This window comes from Ostrea edulis, chromosome 1 (genome assembly GCF_947568905.1).
Source record: "Ostrea edulis chromosome 1, xbOstEdul1.1, whole genome shotgun sequence".
NCBI lineage: Eukaryota > Metazoa > Mollusca > Bivalvia > Ostreida > Ostreidae > Ostrea > Ostrea edulis.
This window is the reverse complement of record NC_079164.1, coordinates 79,542,528-79,565,755: the sequence shown is the minus strand read 5'-3', so window position 1 is coordinate 79,565,755 and position 23,228 is coordinate 79,542,528. Positions and strand designations below refer to the sequence as shown.

Here is a 23,228-nt window from a genome sequence, read left to right as displayed (position 1 = left end):
ATTCATAAACTAACAAATCAATCATTAGAAAAAACAAAGCAATACTATAGCCTCCTAATGACCTTCTCCACGCACACTAAAAGCTGGGTATATTTCGAGGGGGAATATCTGTATATTTGAATACCATATTTTGATATTTCTAAATACTTCAGTAGCCTTTTCAGTCACATATATGTATTTTACTTGTAAAGTTGTTCCTCATTCTAAACTTTTTTATGATTTCAGTCCCCATGTCCTTAAAGAATTGCACAACTATATTACTGTACCTGAATATCATCGCATGCATGCTAATCAACAAAGACAATTTGTTAACCTTTAGAGTATTATTATAATACCTATATGTTTTATAATCAGAATAAGGATATTTAGCTGCTGACAAGTTTAGTTGTAAAGATCTAGGCCTATATGCTATTCTTAACAACAGTCACTGATGTACAAACTGTACTATAAATAATGAAATATGTTTAGAAGTCTAAAAAAAAGTACGTTAATTTGATTTGGAAGACAGAATAATACGTATGACAGAAGCAAATCTGGTTTGTAGTCCAACTTCCATAAAATAAACACAGACCTAAATAATCTCTAAAATACTTTAGTCTCTAATTTCAACAACGCCTGCCTGTACAAACATTAAGAGCGAGAATTCTATCTTACGGCTTTACGTTTGTCTCTTGTTTCTTTAACATGTAATAATGTGAATGAAAAGGCAGAGTGTCATCATAAGTATCCGAACTTTCTGGTTGTGATGTCATCAATAGGCTATTGGAAGTACCGTTTGAATTGTCTCCCGTAGCCTCGTTCTCGTTGACAGTTAGTGTAACATAGCTGTCACCATCCTTATCATCAGCTGCCTTCATAGCATAAGTATTTGCACTCTTCTCAAATTCGACGGCGATCATCCTTTGGTTCCGCTGAAGAGCAAGTGTTACGTAGGTGTCCTGAAAGCCATCGTTTCTGTTTACGACAACGGCACCACCTTCGTCGTAGATGTCTTCTTCCTCAGTGGCGTTGAAAGTGGAAATTGCGTTGTGCCTATTAAAGATGAGTACGTTGTAATTGTTAGATGCTGTTGTCATCTGAGAGTAGTCTTCCTGAGGCTCGTCCGAATTATGGGTGACAGAGTTGTTAGAGACACGCCTGAACCTCAACCCTCTAGAAGTACATAAATTATTAAAATAAATTGCTTGCTATGTATGCTTTAAAATCATACATTTAAGTATTTGGTCCTATATATTATTACATAAATAATTCAAGCCTGATTGATTGCACGGGTAACACACGGAGGTCCCTGTCGTGACAGGCGTTGACATGACGAAGAACCCTAAACGCTAACTATAGGTTTAAATCTGTACTCACCTCCAGCTAGTGACGTCGCAATTTGAATTAAAAATTCTCAAAGGGACACAAAGCAAAGGATTAAATAAACAATTGCACTGTATATAGAAAGTAAATACATTGTACATTTTTTTTATGCCTTTATGATATAAATTTATACGGTTCATAATGAACATAGAAACCTGAGAGATATTGTCTGAGAAACTTTAATCTGCAAATAGAAATCGGAATATATTTATTATTCTTATAGAGTCCGTGACGCATGGTACAAGAATACACAAATAATATCGTGCTAGAACGTAATTGTTGATTTTGCATGACAACGCTTAATTGTATGTGCTATGTTACCAAACTCACCATCACAAAATGATGTATTTTAAGTATTTCATCAAATAAATTGTGTTATCTTGTTAAATATCATACCCAAACATGCTGTTCATTTGTCTTGTTTCGTGATATAAGGATTACATAAAAAAAAATTAAATATAAAAATTAATTATCTTTAGATTTCACAGTACGACGATTATAACTAAGATTGACCCGACGCTGAATTTCACAGCTAATAAAACAGGTAAAATTATGCGTCACTTGGACAACTCTTGCATCCAAATTAATGATGATTGCTAAAGACGATTTATTTCTGATACAAAAATGTCTGCCTGATTTGAAAGTTATTTTTTAGAATGTTGCAAGTGAATGCCCTAGTACCAAAAACATACGTTATTGGATTAAATCTCTGATGTTTGGTAGTGGAAATGTAACAAAAAAGGTTAATAAAGTGAAAGAAAGTTAATAAAGTGAAAGAAAGTTAATGAATTTTCTTTATGTACGTTTGCGGATATTTACTTAATGAGATTTATTATTTTGGTGTCATTAAAACAACCGACCACTATATAATGATATAAATAATCACAATTTATTTATGCATTCATTTTCAGACAGTCATGGAGCAACATTTAGCCCCCCTCCCCCTTTTGGGTTTAAAATTTTGAGGTTTGATCTAAGATTTTTCTCCGTTTCCTACCCACCCCTTAACTTTCAAAATCGACAATAAACTGTGCCTGGACTCACTATATCTGATACTAATTATAAATAACTCTAAGTGCTTGTCTATTGAAAGTTGCCCAAGTTATCGCAATAAAGGTGTGCATACTAAAGATAAAAGCCGCGACGGAATCGTAGACGAAATAATGGTTCCGATATTCCGTATTACCGTTACGCAATACTGATAACGTCTGGTTCCTCCCCGCTATTATGTTATAGTGTTACCAGTTATATAAATCTTTAAGCAAGTGAGTCGTTCAAATATTTTCATCTGATAGACCAGCTTTAACACTACTGTCTATGGTTCCAAATTATTATTATTTAAAAATACACTGTAACACAGTAGTCTCCTGAATAAAAACACAATTAATCGAGTCATGCTTAGCCGAAATGATGGAAGACTGCATCCGATGTTAACAAACGTTATCAAGGATTCAATGAGTTTTCAGTTTGAAAATATTACATTCGTGAGGCTTTTTCTGTTATCAAACAGTGCGGACTTATTTCTTTCATGGAGATACCTAAGGTTTTGTTATATATTCCAAACAGCAATATGAAATCAGCGAACACTCATGAACATGTGTAAGCATTCAAGAATCAAAGTACTTAAAGTACTCGTGGGAGTTGAACATTGTGGAAATTCAGTTAGAAAAGATAGTACTGGAAGGGTAGGGGGATAAATGACTGAATATTATCATGATTTTAGATACAAATCAACTGTTGTTGTTTTTCAAAGCGTTACAACAGCAAACATGGATAATGGAAGGCCCATGGGCCACAACGCTCCAGGAGTAACTGAAGTAGTGTTGTTGTTTTCTAGAATTTCACCCCTTTATATTCTCATGAAAAATGTGACCACATATTATGGCCCAAACATTCAAATCAATATGGTTAGCAATGCCTTGCAGTTATGAAGAAGTTTTTCCCCTGTATATATACATTCAAGTTTAATCCTAGTTATAGCTAATTCTAAGGATTCATTACTTGAAAAGGTAGTCCAATATGCTAAACTGTCATCTGAGTATACTACAGTCCTGTAGAGGATCAATGGAATGGTAAATAATTGTATAATAACTCAAAATAAATGAAATGCAAAAAAATTAAAAATTGTCGGGCATCGGAAATGCACAAGCCGAGTTGCGCAAGGAATGGGCATAGAGGGAACCGGCAGAAAAGTTTTCAAGAATTATCAAGCAGGGAGCAAAATTTTGCGTACATAAATTTCAGCCGACTTAAATCCTTTGTGACCTTGACCTTTAACCCTTGACCAAAATCAATAGGGTTCTTTGTCTCATGAAGGTCGATAATCCATCTAAGTTTAATTGACATCCTATAATTTGTTAAAAAATTATAGTGCAGAAAACAAAATTTTCTCTAAATTTCAGTCTATTTATAGCCACTGTGACTTTGACCTTGTGACCCCGGAATCGATAGGCTTCTTGTCTTACTTAATCGATCTAAGTTTGATTGAGATCCTATAATTCGTTCAAGAGCTATGGTGCGGAAAACAAAATTTTCTCCAAATTTCAGTCTATTTATAGCCAGTGACCTTGACCTTTGACCTAGTGACCCCAGAATCGATAGGCTTCCTCATCTTACTAAGGGTGACAATCCATCTAAGTTTGAATGAGATCCTATAATTTGCTCAGGAGCTATGGTGCTGAAATGAAATGTTGATGCGTGCCCGCCTGCCCGCCCAAAGGCACTTCGTCAGATCATAAGCCGAGTTCGACTTCACCGCAACTCCGCTAAAAATGAAACACTAGTCAAATAATGTTATTTATTGCCAAGGTATTTGGGATATTATACTGTGGCTCAAACAGGGGGTGAATGAACCTGACAGTATGGAAAGCATATAATGGAATCAGACTTGTGATGCTGGAAATCTATAGTGATTAATAAACTATACATGTACAAGATCCATAACTATTTTTTTTTCCAGTTTGTGAGGGAGAATCCTCATGTCTCTTTCATCTGTAGACAAATAAACAATGTGTTTTGACCAGAGCAATTTCCAATCCTTTTTGCAGCATAAATTCAACATTGTGGCAACTGGGTTAAACTTTGATAGTGAAGTAATACATGGCAGCACCTTATCCCATGCTCTTAAAATTTCTGTTTGACACACACTCATGACATCCACTCAAACATTGCAGAGTGCAGCAAAATCCCATTGTAATAGGGGATTCAAAATGGATAACTGGTACAAAATATGGTACATACTATTCAAAAAGGATAATGAATTTGACATATTGATGTCTTGGAAAAGGAAATTCTGACATCGGGGCTCTAAGCGTTTTCAAACATTGTCATTTGATAAAAGTGTTCTACATTTTTAAAAATAGAGATTAATATGTCTTTACATACATAGGTGAGAAAGTTTCCAGTATTCTTAGCCGAGACATACCATGTATTCGCAAAAAATTCATAAACAAATATCACACTACTCACGTAGAAAATGTGGACCTTAACAGTCATCAAGCGCAGCGAAACACGCCATTTCGAGATTATAGTCGACGAAAGCTCGGTAACAGTAATGAATAAGGTACACTCATTTTGTATCTATTTTGTGACTTTCTTTATTAAAAGGAACAGTTCTCTAATGTGTAACGTGCAATTACTACGTAATTCAATAACTTGAAGCATGAAGCAGTTTCACTTTGCACCGGATATAAGAAATTTTATTTCGTATTCCGATCCCAATCGAAAGTTGTTGACTGGGAATGACGTGTTTTAATTCAATCTACATGTAACATCAAGCATTTTTTATATCACATTAAAAAAAAAACAAATATATACACATACACAATGTTGTAGAGTTATTTCTTGTAAATTTTCTGAGGTTTCGCACCATATTCGATATTTCGCGCCACGGTGTCAATAGGGCTTGTGTGCAGTTGTCGTTCGTTTCCCTATCAATGTTTATAGGTGACGCTGCGCTACAAACGACAATTTTCAAACTTATCTTTTATTTTTCTATGTCTATCAGTATCAATTTGATCGAAATCTTGTATTCAAATTGATTTGAATACAATATCAATGCATTTATTTACATGTCAATTATCAAAATTAGATTAATTCAGAAAAGTTACATGGATTATTTAATGGCGGATGTTTATAAAAGTTTATGTTGATTTACCTAGGAGTAAATCAGCTGACACAGAACCCCCGCTGACGACCACTATACAAATCAATACAAATTACTGCGCAGAAAAGTGCGTGATGACCCAGGGAGATTGAACATAGTTCAACTCCCAAAAAAGACATGGTAGGTGCCTACATATCAGACGGGCCTTATATAAACAAATTCAAAGTTTACCATCAATACAACTTAAACCTGTTTGATCCTACTATTCTTACTCACCTCAAATTCGCAACCAATTTCTATATTAACATCAAAACACCATTAAATCTTCTATTTCATCTTTTTGTTTATTGACATGTGCTTCGAATGAATGGAAAATATGACGCCAACTTCTGCCGCAATTTATCACGTCATAATAACAATATGTCATTAAGCCCGAATTGTCAGAGAGCGGTCCATATCTAATTTTGCGCTTTATAAATGAATAAGATATTAATAATATCAACCTGGATGAATCACATTCCTCTCAAATCCTGTGCATGTGCAGTTTTCTTGTTAATTACAAAGCTATCATCTTATGAATCGAGAAAAGTAACATATCATTAATTGGGAGTTACCTTCGTGTATATAGCACAGACTGTTACTGTAAAAGCTTCAACAACTGCATATAATCAGAAACATTTAATTTTGATAATAAAAACGCAAATATTTTGATATTCTGCTTGCACATTTCAGCTACTAGGATAAACGTGTATATACAGGAACGCCCACAGGCCCACAGAAGCGGCATTGTAAGACAGTGGCTATAAACAACCACCATCTAAAAGAAAACAACAAATACTCATTCTCTTTCATTGCATTGTTTACCCAATCCATCGCCCACACTCACATTTATTGCTGTTTAGAAAATTCAGATAGAAATAACTTCCGGATGGATATGTATTTGAGGAAATAGTATTTTTATAACATAATTCATTACCGTATGTAGTTTACAAGCAATGGTGGAAGAAATTTTGCACAATGTCCATTGCATGTTACGTATTGCTCCTCTGTTTACATTTTGTTCATTCAAAAGCTGGACTCGGGGCAGGAGTCTGAGGTCGGTAAGTAATGATCACCATAAAGAAATGTAAACCAAATAACTTGATTGAAATTTGAAGAAACTTAGAAACAATCATGCTTACATTTATAACATCAGAAACAAGTCGTTTTAATATCGCGGCTTATTTGTAGTGATCCTTTGAGATGCTGTCCGAATTATCGACAGTTGGATACATTCTGCGGCCGTAAGCAATTAACTTTTGTTTTGGAATAGTTTAAAATCACTGTAGTTACATTCATCATTTCTCACACAAAGAAAGTGATGGGGGTAAATATGTATCGCTACGTCATCCTATTATAATTCCCTCAAAACTTTCATTACGAAACGGATATAGTAACAGTACCATTCTTGTGTTGGTGAGTATCTGTAGCCATATTCATGTTTGAGAGAGTGTGTGTGTGTGTGTGTGTGTACATGTATGTGTGTAACACTCTCAACTCTCAAATTACTCTTGTATTCCTTATGAAAGGTGAAGATAACGAACAGTGATCAATCTCATAACTCCTATAAGCAATTTTGATCGTAATCTTCACATTTTCACAGAGTTTGTAGACACTCTACGGACAGCAATCTGCTTGATTCATTCTTTACATGTAGCTTTGTAATTAAAAAAACCTTTGCGTTTGGATCAGATGTTCAAGGTCACTACAGGACTAAATAGCAAAGGTTTGCAGACACTCCACAGGCTACATTATTTTATGCTCAATTGATTTGATACTTCACTTGAGAGAAAATCCATTTCTAGTGCCTTTAACGCAACATTTAGATATGCATTTATCTACTACGTTTTTTCTATTAGTAAAATTCATTTTTATTTATATTCGATTTGGTATATTACAGTGAAGTCAACGTGAAAATCACCTGAGTTATCGGCAAACTGAGAACTAAACTTTATGACAAACGGGATGTCTTCTGCTTCTCCATCTTCAACTCAAACCTGTTGTAAAGTCGAATGCCTACTTGTTTTATACCAATTGTTAGAGCCTTCTTTACACACTGATTTTGAGTACGGGTTACTCCGTTTACCTGATCGAGCTATAGGCTCACGACGGATGTGACCAGTCAACAGGGGATGTTTATTCTTCCTAGGCACCTGATCCCACCTTCGGTATATTCAGGGATCCTTATATATATGAATACAATTTTTGGCAATGGAATTTATGATGATGTCTCTGTGATACTTTAGAAAAATCCTGAATGATACGTAAACTAATTAATTACAGAAGTTAGGGTAAGACTCAAAGATTTATATCCACAGTTTCAAAAAACTATTTTCGCGACTCGACTATAAAAAAAATCAAAATGATTTTGATTTACATTGTTTATATTGCAATGGACGATGCTTTTTTATATTTCAAGGCCTACAGTTAATTAATAAGACCTTATTGATTTTGATGTCAGATTATTGAATTAAAGACCATTCAAAAATTGTTCTTCCGCAGACAATCAGCGGTTATGGCAATGAAATGTTATAAGACTCAAATAGCAGAGTACATGCGGAAATTTGGAGGGATGATTTAGAGTCTCTGAAAATGGAAGTATTAACTATAACAAACCTCAATTGGGTACAGGAAGCACCGATTTATTTAAATGAATGCCAACTAATAACAGCAAATATTAATACTTTTTCACCTTAAGCCGGACAAAGTGGAGGCCAATGAGCTTGTACATTTTCCTATAGTGTAGTTTTTTTTAAAAGGACGACAGTTGTGTCTGACTTTAAATCGGTCTTCTCTTCTGTCGCGTGTGCGTGTGCTAGTGTATGTGTGTTTGGTTAGGGTTAGGGTTAGGTTTCTGTCGATAACCAAGTATATATTTTAGATACTATTGCTGGATCGAGTGACCGTTCTATCAAGCCCCAATCTTTGCTCCTCATGAAAATATTAACAGCCGTGAAAGAGACACTTCAAACACAATGTGCCACAACATATGCCAGAAGTGGTGTAAATCAAATGCGGATTCTAAAAACATCTACAGAACTTCGAGTATATTTGAAATCTCAAAACGATTTTAAAATTAACAACATTAAAACGTATGACTTTTCAACTATTTACACCACTAATCCTTACGATAAATTAAAGACTAAACTTTGACAACATAGACAGTTGCTTCGTCTACAAAAATTGAAAAAGGAAATATTCGTATATAGCGACCAGTCACTCCAAAGACTACAAAGAATTGTCAACGAGGAACTCCAACATCTTTAAATATGCTTGTGCGTAAAATCAGAGTTGTTTGACAAATTAATATTTTCAATGGCTGATCTCAAGATATTAATATTTCCCTTTTCCATGTTTATTGAACAAGCAACTGCCTATGATGTCATAAAGTCAAGTGTGTGAAGGACTAAAGTATTTAGAAACTGATGTGGGTTTTACCACAATACATACAAAAAAAAAACTATTAGTTTATCAAGGAAAATTTCAGGTTTGATTTAACATTTTAATCGCCGCAAATTAATATCCTGATTTGGAAATGTCTGCTTCATGAGGATAGCGGGTCACGTGATGTTTTGACCCTACATATAACAATTGCGTCTTTTACCGATCAGCCTATTGTGAAGAAAAACAGCATTATTCAACTTCGTTTGATACCACTGTGATAGATTCGATGTGGGGTTTTTTTGCATCAATGTTTTTATACTATTCCTGTTTTCAAACCCTAACAATTTTTGTCCACAAAAAAACGACGAATGGAATTAAGACGGACTCAGCTAAACTAATGTACACGCACCTACTCGTTTCTTTGTATTATTTATGATTTACAGTCATTCAATTAATTAGTTATGTTCCACATTTATATACCTAAAATAAAGTATTTTGTATCTATCTGAATATTTCCTCCATAATCCATTGAACAATCAATGGTCAATCGAACAGATGTTTAGGGGAAAATGATGTAAACATGGCGAGATCAAAGTAAAAGCAGTTGCTAAAAATAATACCTGAATTAGGCAGATGTTTTATTATCATATATAATATATATTTAATCTTTAATTATGAACGTTGTCATAGCTAAAATAGACATAATGACCCCTTCCTTAAAATGTGTAAACAACGTTGCTCAATGATCAAGGCAATTATCTGTCTGCGGAAACATTGAATATAATGAATACCTGTTTAAACATCACGCTTTATGGTTCAATCGAGAGTTTTCGTTATATGTATGAACGAAATATGGATGTTTCTCCACAGAGATAGATACTTGTTTTTGTAATAATTACAGTAGTGGTCTATACCATACCACCCCCTAGCAAAATAAAACTCACAGGAACCGTTAATTTTGTCAGTAATAATTGTAGTAGTCTGTTCACCTGTTTAACTAGGGGTGGTATGGTATAGTCAGTACTATCAATATCACCTCCTGTATTCCTCGTTGATCAGAACAGTATCAGGTATGCATTGAAAACTGGTCATTTCTATAAGATGACCATTTATTGAGAACCACCAACACCCAGTTTGAACTTGAACAAGCGATTAGAAAACAAACAATAAATGGCATATTGTAACATAGAGAAGTATTTAATTTCTGACAATAAAAATCGCATCACAGCACATTTGGGCACAAACTGTGCTCCTTTGTTAGCTGACCTGTTTCTATATTCATATAAAGCAGAATTTATTCAAAAACTTCTACGTGAGAAGAAAAAATCTTTCGCTATGCCTTCAATTCGACATTTCGATATATCGATGACGTTTTGTCTATTAACAATAATAACTTTCATTCATATGTCGATCTGATATATCCCTGTGAGCTCGAAATAAAGGACACCACAGAGTCGTCCACTTCTACTTCATATTTAGATATTTTATTGAAAGTAGACATTGACGGCAAACTGACAACTCAATTGTATGACAAACGGGATGATCGTCAACTTCCCATATTTATGTAGCAATATCCCATTATCACCTGCATATGGTTGTTATATATTACAACTGATTCGATATGCAAGAGCTTGTTCTGCGTATATTCAGTTCTTAAATCGAGGTAAGCTATTGACAAACAAGTTGATGGTACAGGGGTTTCAACAATCTCGATTGAAGTCAGCATTTCGCAAATTCTATGGTCGTTATAACGATCTAGTTCGTCAATACAACCTATCATTGGGTCAAATGCTGTCTGACGAGTTTCATACCGATTGTTAAGCCGTTCTTGGTACACTGATTTAGACTACGGATAACTCCGTTTACCTCAACAGGATATAGGGATCACTGCGGGTGTAACCGATCAACAGGGGGCTTACTCCTCCTAGCCACCTGATCCCACCTCTGGTGTGTCCAGGGGTCCGTGTTATGATATTGATCACTGTTCGTTATCTTCACCTTGCATTTGGATAATATTGCAAACCAGAATTATAACATCATCAAATCCCGTGGGGATCCGGATTGAAATAGGTCCACAAAACCCCTTGTTTGTCATAAGAGGCGGTTAAAGTTGTATGGTTCGAATTACGACAATTTTTTTTTACATCTTGCAAAAACGGTATTAAATCATCGCACCTATGTAGTTTTGAGGATGTATGACATGTCATATATTATTTCACCTGTTTCAGTTAAAATTATTAGTCCCCTACCGACGAAGTCGAGGGGACTTTAGGTTTGCGATTCGTCTGTCCGTCCGTCAGTCCAGTTTTCCGGACTTTTTTATGTGCTTACAGATATTAATTTCATATTTGGTATATTGCTTTGCCATAGCAAGTTACAGATAAAGTTAAAATTTTGTCTTGGTCCGTTGATTTTTTATTAAGTTATGGCCCTTGAACTTAGAAAAATAGCGTGAATTGTTAGTTGGCATCCACGTTTCTTATCTCTGTAGATAAGAGTGCTACACTCATTAAAACTTCTAGCATAGTAATACAACAATATAGCTAAATTATTCATGATCACCTACATGATATAGTTGATTGACTTGGTTAAAGACCTAATTAAACCTAAATATAAATTTCTCTTATTTTCCCCTGGTCTAGTCTCTACTCTAATAGTAGTTGATTTCCTATCCTGCTTCCTTAATTTTCCCTTTTACCATAACCTACATAATGAACTGTAAATAATGTGGTACAGTAACTTTTGCAACCGGTGCAATACTCTCAGAATGCTTGTTTGACTTTAAATCTGTGTTTACAAACATATGCGTCACTCTGTCATTTCAAGTGACAGTCATGTGATCAGTTCAAACTTTCAAATCATCGGTGGTCTTTTCTGTTTAAAGCTGTGTATTTTGTAACAACAGTACCGTGCCATAAGTTTGATACAAAAAAATATATCAAATACCTCATAGTAATTCATTGTTTTACGCCCTTTCAGCCTTAAAATAGACAGAATACAGCATGTTGGGATTCCCCTGTAGCATGTGGGGCTATTTATAGACAGCTGACAATGTATAATTTATGCGTCATGCGGAACACCTCGAGTCTTTCACCGTAAAACACCATGTTTTCGGTGAAAGGCCCGAGGTGTTCCGAATGATTTTATTTTATATATCCTTAGACGAATTTGGCTCCAGTGTTTGACACTAGTTTTCCTTTAAGCTTTTACAAATTTCTTGTTATTTCGAATTTCCAAACATTCGGCTTGAACATTACTGAAGAGACATTATTTGTCAAAATTCTCATTCGTTACTAGTTTGAAAATACGGATGTATTTTTAATTGCTGGAAAAAAAATTAGAATTCATTTCAAAATGAAGGATTATGTCATTTATGCATATCTTTCATCCTGGGACGAATTTGGCCCCAGTTTTTGGCACTTTAGTTTTTCTTCTAGTTCTTGCAAATTTATTGTTATTTTGAATTTCCAAAATTTCGGCTTGAACATCACTGAAGAGACATTATTTGTCAAAATGCGCATCTGGTGCATCAAAATTGGTACCGTATACGTTTTACATGTACCACACTCGTTTACTTTCTAAATAACCTTCTCACTGTTTTCTTTCACATGCAAATATTTTCAAGTATGTAATTAAGGAAAAGTTAATAACTTTAAACACTAATCGATCTACTTGAAAGTAATTATGTACAAACATAATACATGACCATCGGATCATACAGCTTGAAATTGTATGTGAACGCAAAACACCGAGGTCCCGTATTACAGCAGATGTGGTATGATAAAGATTCCTCCCTCCTCAAAGGCCGTAAGCATTGGTCATAGGCCTAAATTTGCAGCCCTTCACAGGTAATGGTTGATGATCTCTCCATATGAGTGAAATATTCTTTTGATTTCATCAACAAAATATGTCCAAAACAAATCAAAGATTCGCGAGAGGGACGTTAATCATATAATCAATCGATATAACACCATCAAGAAGTGTCTCCGTGGTCTGACGCTAAATACTTGGGTCGTCAACAGTCACTAAAGAGTGACACGCCCAAACCTAGTCCGTTTTGTGTAAATGAGTTAATCCTTATTGAAGTAAGCGAAGGAAGAGATGGTGGTCTGTAAACATATGCCTCTGTCTGACATGACGGAAATTGAAGACGACGTTCCACTAAGTTCATGCGCAGAATCTCCCATAGTCTGAAGATGTATTGAAAATTCTTCTTGAAAATGTAAGTAGCATCAAAACACTTTATATTAATTGAATATTATTTATATTCAATCATCAAAATTAATAGAAGTACAAAATGTATTTCAACAGCATATATAAGTATGGTTATGGAATGAAGTCGTTTGACTTGAGAATGATAAAAATGTAGGTGTATAACTTCCCATAGGTAATTGGAGTTTTGTCAGGTTTCACGACTACGATATCCCCTAAACTCAAATGCCACTGTGCTGTTCCAGTAGTTCTATCTTGTTGTCATGTGCCATTTTCGTTGGAGTGTAGGGTGGCTACACAGAATCTGAAGAATGTCCATTAGAACATGTTGATATTGTTCCTATCATAGTGCCCTTTGTAATATTCACATGCGAATGAGAGTCCATGCCACGTATGTCACATTTTTGTAGAAGCTTTCGTAATCTTGATTCCGATACAAGGAAGTGTCGTTCATCTTTTGGCTTCACTCTCAGTCGCAATGGAAAATATTGGAGTCCTCATTCTCACTATCGCTTTCCTCGGGAACATCATAGTAGGGATCTTGATAATCACCCTCGTCACTGTCGACATCTTCATCACTGATTTGATCTGACTAGTGAATTCCCTAGACTGGTGATGACATGATTTAAGACCAGCAGCCACTATTAAAGACATTTCATCAAACAGACTCGAGCGCTGAACACCAGCAGACACTGTAGTCGTGATTGATGATGGAAACGATACTTGAACGTGTCTTGTCCGTTGAGGAACTGGGATGAAATCTTGACACCGATTGCAGCAGGTTTCTAATAAACTTACCGGTTTTATGGCTACATATTTCTCCTTGGTTATTGTTACAGAGTCAGCCTGGACCTCGCCCGACACTGTGTCTGTAGTTGATACTTTGTATGCGGTTGTCTCGGGTATTGAAATGGATTGAATCCAAATCTTATCTGTCGCCTTTTCAACTACCCCTAACACGTGGATTTTCTGAAATGAATTAATTGTGTTTAAAAACATAAACTGTATATTTATAGATATATAAATGTAAAACGTATACGGTACATCTATCATGTCATACAGTTTGTATAGAAAAGTACACGGTATAATTGTTACAAATGAAACGTATCGAATCTAATACCCTTCATTTTTTTAAGAGTTATGATATTGATTACTGTTCGTTATCTTCATCTCTCATTGATTGACATCTGGGGAAAATGAAATAATCGTTCTGCTTGATTAGTGTATATACTGAAACCTCATGAACATTTGTGTCTAAAAATAGAGCAATGTCAAAAAAGGCGAAGATAACGGACATATCAATATCATAACCCGTACAAGGAATACAAAATAGAGAGTTGGACACACACGGACCCCTGGACACACCAGAAGTGGGATCAGGTGCATAGAAGGAGTAAACATCCCCTGTTGAACGGTCACATCCGCCGTGAGCCCTAAATCCTGATCAGGTAAACGGAGTAATCCTTAGTCAACATGTGCCAGGAATGGCTTACCAAACGGTATGAAACACGTCAGACAGCATTTAACCAAATTATAAATTGCACTGGTAAACTAGATCGGTTTACCAACCATTCGATTTGCATTAATTATGTTAAATATGATTTTGAAAATTCCCATTTCCATTTTGTCTCAACAGCCCAATTATTTTATGAAATGATCGTTTATTAACATTTTTTGACAATAACGTTTTGTTTATTTTGTTTATTTTCATTTCTCTGTGGTGTGTTTCTATGTACATGTAATGGTGGTGACAAATCTTTGTACAACTTCAAACGATTTGCATGAGATTTGCATAAACTGACGACCGATGTTTTTTGTCATCATAATAGCATTGTAACATAAATTAATGCTTTTCGTTTACCTTTGGACTTTCCAATTAAGGCTCTAGCTTATGTTTATTTCCCGGTTTTAGTTTTATAACGTTAAAGGTCATAGGAAACGATTTTCAAAAAAAGAAATGTTTTACACGAAAATATCTTCTTCTTTAATTACTTAACATATGTATATAAGTCTTTCAAAAAAAAATCGCTACAGACCGTCAAATGTTGCTGTGGTGTGAAGTATCAAAATAGTAAGATGACTTATTTTTCCTTGCTTGTTGACGTCAAAAGAAACCAGCCTGACGCAAATGTGTATTTGTTTATAAATACTAGCAACTGCGGGTTTTAGCCGTCAAAATGTTCAATGTGCTTACATTCAACTGTAATGTAGCAAATAAGGTATTTCTATATACTTTTGTCTAAATGATCCAACGTTCAGAAAGTCTTGGGTGTGAAATCTACACTGAGAACACAGAACTCGAAGTTGTTTGACAATCATTTTACGCGATTGTACAATACGATTGTAAACAGGGGTTGATGTGGATCAGTTTCGTTATTGTATACACTCTACTTTGGCAAAAACTAATGGTTTTATGAAATTAAATCTTCGACCAGATGCAGTCTTAACTATTTCCAACTACAGACCAACTGCAAGCATGGCGAAGACGAGAAAATTCTGCAAAACGTTGACTGTATAATGACGGTAGTACAGATATTTATAATTTAGTATTTAAACACGATCTGATCTGTTTAAAATGAAATTTGACTATGAAATAGACATATGAAGCTCTTCTGATCAGAATCTTTTTCTCTGAATATATAAGTAAATAAATTGAAGATGAATAGGTCTACTAAATTTATATGTTTAAAGTTACATTATCAGACCCCCCCCCCCCACGCACACACACTTTTCTGTATAAAAAAAGAATGTTCAAAGCAAATGGTGGAGCGATATTGAAATTACAAGTTTTTATATCGGGTGAAATAAACCAACTTTTACGGTCATGCAAGAGTTGGGGATGATTTTCTTCAAATGAAGCACTAATTTGCACGTTGGTTTCCGTATTGGGGTCAAAATATAAACGGGACTAATTTTAGGCAGGTGTAAAGCCCCAAGCCCAAGGGAACCCTGCTAGCTTGTATATACCATCCCAAATACACGGGGTGTTATCTGTGTTACCTGCATTACCTGTACGTTTTTGTAAGATTGAAAAATTCATGGGAGTAATTTCTCTTGCGAAGGTTAATAGAAACATTGATAATTAAATCTGATGAATCAACATGTAAAACTTGAAGTTCGATAAATTTATTTTGTATCAATGAGAACTTTAGCTATTGATAAATTAGGCAGATTATTCTTTTTTCTAAGTTTTCTTGTATCCATTTGACTGCCTACTGGGTATCCGACGATGTATGATTGCCAAACATACAGTTTCTGACGGGAGTTCTTGCGTACTGTGCAGATTTTCTGGCTATGTACAGCTTATTAACTGATCATCGTCCCACACCCCACGATGACTCAACATATTCCAAAACTGTTTAGATTAGAAAGTTTTATTCTGTTTGAATTAGTTTTTCTGGACCACATACCAGAATTCTTTGGCTACCTAAACTTGTCTGTGTGACTCGTCCAAAACGCATGGCCAACAAAAACAGTCAGGACATTCGGATTTTTTTACAGTTCCTTCAATAACTGGTCCAGACGAAAAATCCGTTCTTCCTCTGGCTTCCAGTTCCAACCATTATACGCAAAAAAGAGCCCTTATAGCGGCTAATGTGATGGTAAATTATTCTTTTATAGGCCCTAATGTCGCAAATTGTATTGTAAAAGAATGTTAAAGCAATTTATATTTATTATTATATTCAACTGTTAAACTAAAATAGTTCACGATACTTGTAAAAATCCTATGAAAATAAATTCAAAATACGGCGCTCACGCACGATGTGTGGAAAGAAAATTCCGATCTGCTATACAATATATCCGAGTCGTGGTGGGACTTTGGCACATAAAACCAAAGGGGAACGAGGGGGTACCCACCTTTCTTGTCAGTCAACCTTCAATTTGAATCCCGCCACTTGGGGGAAAAAACCGATGCTGCGTCACCGTGTCTGCAAGAGGTTATAAATAGCGCAAGTAATAGCTATCTATATTTCTCTTATTGTCATCAGAGAATGTACTATGAAATTATCATACATTTATCATTAACCAGTAAGTATCATTTCAAGTCAACCGATTCGGAATAAATAGGACCTCAAGTGATTGATCTTCTTGTTTGTCCTCCAATGAAAACTCGTCGATGTGGCTGGCATTTGCATTAATTTTGAGTTCAAAGTGATATCCTTGCATAACAAACTATGGTTCCCAATTCAAAAACTCCTCCAGTTGCAAATAATTCATCTATAAATGTGCTTTTGTTTTGATTCGCAAATCTGAGTGTGGTCTCTTATGACGTCACAAATTCAGGAAATCAGGAACGATAATCGGGTAACGATTTTCTATTCCGACTACCTTTGCACTTCAATTTCTTCGAGTTAATATCGTTATTAATCTTTAAAAAGCATTTTTATGAGGAGTCTATGAAACAAAGTTGATAATTATGGAAAGAAAAGGTATTGTTAAAAACCGTCTCCTATGACCTTTAATTGAAATAGAGGAAATGTTGTTAGTTTATCACATATCTCTTTATATGTGTTGTATACCTTTTTAACAATCTCTTTTGCAAGGTTTTTACGATCTTTTACTTTATACATCAAATCTTGTTTAAGCACTTAATTCAACAATTCAGAGAATATTAAAGCAATATAATTTCTGATATAAAATCTGTCAAGATTATGCCAGACAGTGGGGTTGAATACGAAGAAGAACTTGATACCTTGTCTGAATGGATAACAGATATAAGAGGAATATCAAAATCACGCATAAACACACACAAAAAAGTGCGTACTTCTGTGTTTAGTAGACGAGAAATGATCAAAGGATTAAATAGGTTAAGCGAGGAATATGTTTTAGTCACAGTTCACAAAGCTTGTAACATTTTCATTCTGTGTATGGCTCATGATTACAACTGTATATTAATCGAGCTTGGCATTTATCCACATTTGGTAATTGTATGTTTACTCCAACTTCCCTTTCAAAAGATTTTTTTTTTCAGTTTTAAAAAATTACTATCGCAATCAATGGGACGGATATATATGAGTTACCGTACCTATATGGGATTCATAAACTTCCCAAAAACCCTTACAAGTATAGATGCATTGCTGGATCTATTAAGCCCCGTGAAAATGTGAACAGTTTTGAGGGAGAAACTTCAAACATTTTGTCGGAATGGATAATAGAGGAATATCAAAATCACGCATAAACACACCAAAACAAAAATGTGTACTTCTGTGTTTAGAAAACGAGAACGATAAAAGGATTAGATAGGTTAAATGAGGATTATGTTTTAGTTGCAGTTGACAAAGCTTGTAACAATACTTCCTTTCTTGCTTCACAAAAACCCTTACAAGTATATATGCATTGCTGGAACCAGTAAATGTTCTACAGATACGTTGACGATATAGGGTTTCCGATAGTATCGTATAACGTCAACATTTCGCAAATTTTATGATCGTGATAACGATTTAATTAACCTTTAGAACCTGTCTTTGGGTGCAAGATGAAGATAACGAACAGTGATCAATCTCATAACTCCTAGCTATAAGCAATACAAAATAAATAGTTGGGCAAACACGGACCCCTGGACACACCAGAGGTGGGGTCAGGTGCCTAGGAGGAGTAAGCATCCCCTGTTGACCGGTCACACCCGCCGTGAGCCCTATATCCTGATCAGGTGAACGGAGTTATCCGTAGTCAAAATCAGTCTGCCAAGAACGACCTAACAATCGATATGAAACACGTCAGACAGCATTTGACCCAATGCGAGGTTATATTTACCAACTAGATCATTATAACGACCATAGAATTTGCGAAATGCTGACTTCAACCGAGACTGTTGAAATCCTGTACCATCAACTTGTTTGTCAGTAGTTTACTTCGATTTAAAAACTGACTATGCGCAGAACAAGCTCTTGCATATCGAATCAGTTGAGATATATAAACACCATATGCAGGTGATCATGGAATATTGCTCCATAAATGTGGGAAGTTGACGATGGAGAAGCTGAAATCATCCCGTTTGTCATACAGTTGAGTTGTCAGTTTGCCGTTAATGTCTACTTTCAATAAAATATCTAAGTATGAAGTAGAAGTGGACGACTCTGTGGTGTCCTTTATTTCGAGCTCACAGGGATATATCAAATCGACATATGAATGAAAGCTATTATTGTTAATAGACAAAACGTCATCGATATATCTAAATGTTGAATTGAAGGCCACTTCGAGAGATGTTTTCTTCTCGCGTAGAAGTTTTTGAATAAATTCTGCTTCATATGAATATAGAAACAGGTCAGCTAACAAAGGAGCACAATTCGTGCCCATGGGTAAGATGTTTTCTGCCACGTTTCATACCAGTTGAGAGCGTTCTTTGTACATTGAATTTGATTACAGATTACTTTGCCTGAGCGATATATAAGGCTCACGACGGGTGTGATTGGTCAACAGGGGATTATTACGCGCACTCCTCCTAGGTACCTGATCCCACCTATGGTGTATCCAGGGGTCTGTGTTTGCCCAACTCACTATTTTGCATGGCTTATAGGATTTGTGAGATTGATTACTGTACGTTATTTTCACCTTTGAGCAGCCTAATGAAATTGATTCTTTTGATAGGAAGTGCGAAGAAATTCCGAGAGAGTTGAATTTATACTTTTTCATGATACATTGCTTTGTGGGGGATAAGAACTTTTGTCAAGTCTTGCCACCTGAAAAAAGTTTGATACTGATTCGCATTCGCATATATATATATATATATATATATATATATATATATATATATATATATATATATATACATTAAAAGAAATAAAATAAACAGTACACAAAGTTAAAAATTTAACGCAAGCGCTTTCATTTTATAATCCTCAGGCGTTACATTTTAAAATAGTTTTCAAATGGCCTGACGTCATAAAGGCGTCCTAACATTTCACGTACATAACGACGTCATAAACGAATGAAGGGAAAAGGTTTCTACGGTAAGCATATTATGATGTCATAGATAGTAACAGTAAAAATATTCACAGTAAGCTATTGAGAGCCGGTTTTAAAGTCTTAATAAACTGTCTTTCTTTTTCTCGTCCGGAAATAGTATTTTCTGTATACAGTTTATAAAACGGAAATACACTGAATTGTCTGTGGCCACACATATCTACATGTATATGTTCACTAACTTTATTTTTTCTGTATTCGGGTGCTGAAATGTGTTGTTTATGAACTCGTATACGGGTTCGTAGAGTAGTTCCAGTTTCACCGATATGTTTTCTACAGCCAGCACATGTTATAAGATAAATTAAATTTTTGGTGGAGCACGTCATATCTGAATTTACCGTAAATTCCTTGTTGTTAGATTTGAACGAATTTCCTTCCCTCAAGTCTGGACACGTTCCGCATCGTCGATCGTCACATTTGGTAATATATATATATAACAAAGTTTCCTTTCTTAGGGAAGTCGTTGTGGCCGAGTGGACTTACGCACTTGTTGAACAATCTTGCTAGGCGGTGGGTGCCGTACGTCGCTGGTTCGACCCCGGGCTGGGGCGAAAATTTCCAGTACCTAGTTGTGATTATTTAGTGCTTTATATATATATATATATATATATTAGTATGGCACACACAATTGATTTTTAATTTTTTAAATAGGGAAATTGAATATCTCAATTCAGACATACAACGCAGAATGTAAAAGTATAAATACGACTTTTACCATTTTATAAACTGAAATATTAACATGAAATTGTTAAATGTAAATATCTGTAGATGGATAGAATTATTAAATGAATAATTAGAATCCGAATCACAAACCAGAAACAAAAATAGAATCCATACTCAGAATTTAAAGTGCAAACTCAACAGGAATCTTAGTAACCATAAAATTGTTGCATTGGTAAATGTCTATACTATGACTGACAATCATAACAAAAACTTCATTACATTTTTCAGCTTGTGATATAGGTACCTATGGACACAAATGCTCTGGAGGACGGTGTGTTTATGGATCGTATGGATTTGGATGTTCAAAGAAGTGTAACTGTTCACGTGATCAGTTTTGCGACGGAAGTATGGGAAGCTCATATAATATCAGCGGTAAATATTTACCATAAAATGCTGAAATGAAAAAAGAAGTTTAACAACACATGTTCATGCTAGATTGCTGCATTTTGATAATGTCATTATCAAAAAACAATTCTTCAAGAGGGAAGGGAGATACTTTCGTTCATGTGAATGATGTTATTGCAGATGATTCAATATCTTTTTTACGTTCCATTTACAACTTTATGAAAGTGATGTTTTGAGGTTTGAATAAACACATTTACAAATGAGGAAAACTAAATTTAAAACCAGGAAGTATTGAAAAATATAGATTTATATCAGGCGTATATAGTATTTATGTTCATCCATATATAATACCATACTGATAAGATTAGAATTAATTTCTGGGTTAATCAATGTTTGTTTGGCCTCCTTCCGTATACAGACTATGGAGTAGCGTCTGGTGAGATAGTTATTGGAGTTTTCTTTCCATGACGCAATCCTTGACTGGTTCATGGATGTGCTGTATCGCCCAATAAACAATACCCCCCCCCCGCCACCAGTATTCCTGATATGGTCCAGAGGAATGGAAGAACCAGTACATCTGGTATCAGGTTGACTGCAAGAGCTGTCAGAGAGAGCATCATGTTGATGGGACTGTCCGTCTGTGGGGCTCCACTCTAGATTTTTCTGTTGGGGTTGTCTCCCTTAGTCGTTGGCGATACAACGCTGAAGCACAAGACAGTGGTGTTTCTACTTGACTCAGTAGGCGGGAGTCAGTCAATGGGCACTAGGGCATATTCACACACCGGTGGGCCATGCATAGCATATCACTCCTGGGGGACTGACCACCTTCCTTGTCAGGTTATCCTCCCCAGCGTCCGGTCGCTCCGTCAGTAGACTGTGCATAACCGACTAAAAGGTGCTACTGAGGACACACTTGTAAAGGAGAGGCCATATGCAAGAGTCATACGAGGAGGGACCACTTGGCTAAAACATCGCATATTATTGCCTTGCAAGTTAGCGGGTCGTCCAGCCCAGACCCCACTGCTCCCCTATCTAAACAGCAGATATACGGTATTTTCGTTTTTATATCCAACAAACCTCTTAAAAATCTTTTGCTCTCTTGCCCAAACGTACTGTGCGACTACATATGCCAGAAGTGGTGTAGTTCAAAAGTAGATTCTAAAAAAGAACCTTTAGTGAACTTAAAATCTCAAAACTTCTCAAATCAACAACATCAAAACGTACGAATTCTCAACACTTTACACGACCATTCCTCAAGATAAATCAAAGACTAGACTTTTTGACATCATAGACAGTTGCTTCCTCAACAAAAATGGAAAACTGAAACATTCCTATCTAGTGATCAGTTATCCAATAAACTACGTCACTCTGATTCCACGCACAAGTACTCTGAAGTTGAAATTTAAAAATATGCTGGAGTTCTTCATTGACAATGTCTTCGTGGTCTTTGGTGATCAAGTCTTCCAACAGTCTGTTGGAATCCCTATCGGCACGAATTGTGGTTCTTTGTTGGCTTACCTGTTTTTATATTCCTATGAAGCAGAATTTATTCAAAAACTTATACCTAAGAAGAAAACATTCTTCTTGTGCCTTCATTTCGATATTTAGATATATCGACGACATATTATCTATTAACAACAAGATATGTTTGTCAAACACATATGTCCCCCTTGGTGCAAAATTGAAAAGGGTTATACATCATTTAATTGATACTAGTATCATTAATTCAAAATATTGAGCAGACAATATCTTCCTATTTCAAGAGTGGATTGACCATGTGACCTAAAAATCAATAGAGGTCATTTACTCTTTATGCTGTACCAGTATACATAGTTTGGTGTCAATCAAGCAAATAATTCTTAAAATATAGAAGACGATGTATTACTATTTTCAGTTCAAACATTGACTTTTGATCATGTGACCTTAAAATCAATAGGGGTCATCTTCTTCAAAATCAATAGGGGTCGACACGTGCAAACAAATATGCCACTCTTCTTTGAAGGGGGGCATAATAATACTTTTCATTCATATACCGATTCTTCTCTTGAAGATGTACCAGTGTACTAAGTTTGATGTCTGTCAAGCAAAGGGTTCT

At 35.4% G+C, this 23,228-nt stretch overlaps 1 long non-coding RNA gene across 1 annotated transcript; it reads left to right on the top strand.

Moving 5' to 3' along the window:
• Positions 1 to 6,451: 6,451 nt before the first annotated feature.
• Positions 6,452 to 21,379, top strand: LOC125679530 (uncharacterized). Its single transcript, XR_007371857.2, has 3 exons — positions 6,452 to 6,567; positions 6,698 to 6,750; positions 21,017 to 21,379. It is a non-coding gene; the product is annotated as an uncharacterized LOC125679530 (long non-coding RNA).
• The last annotated feature ends 1,849 nt before the right edge of the window (positions 21,380 to 23,228 follow it).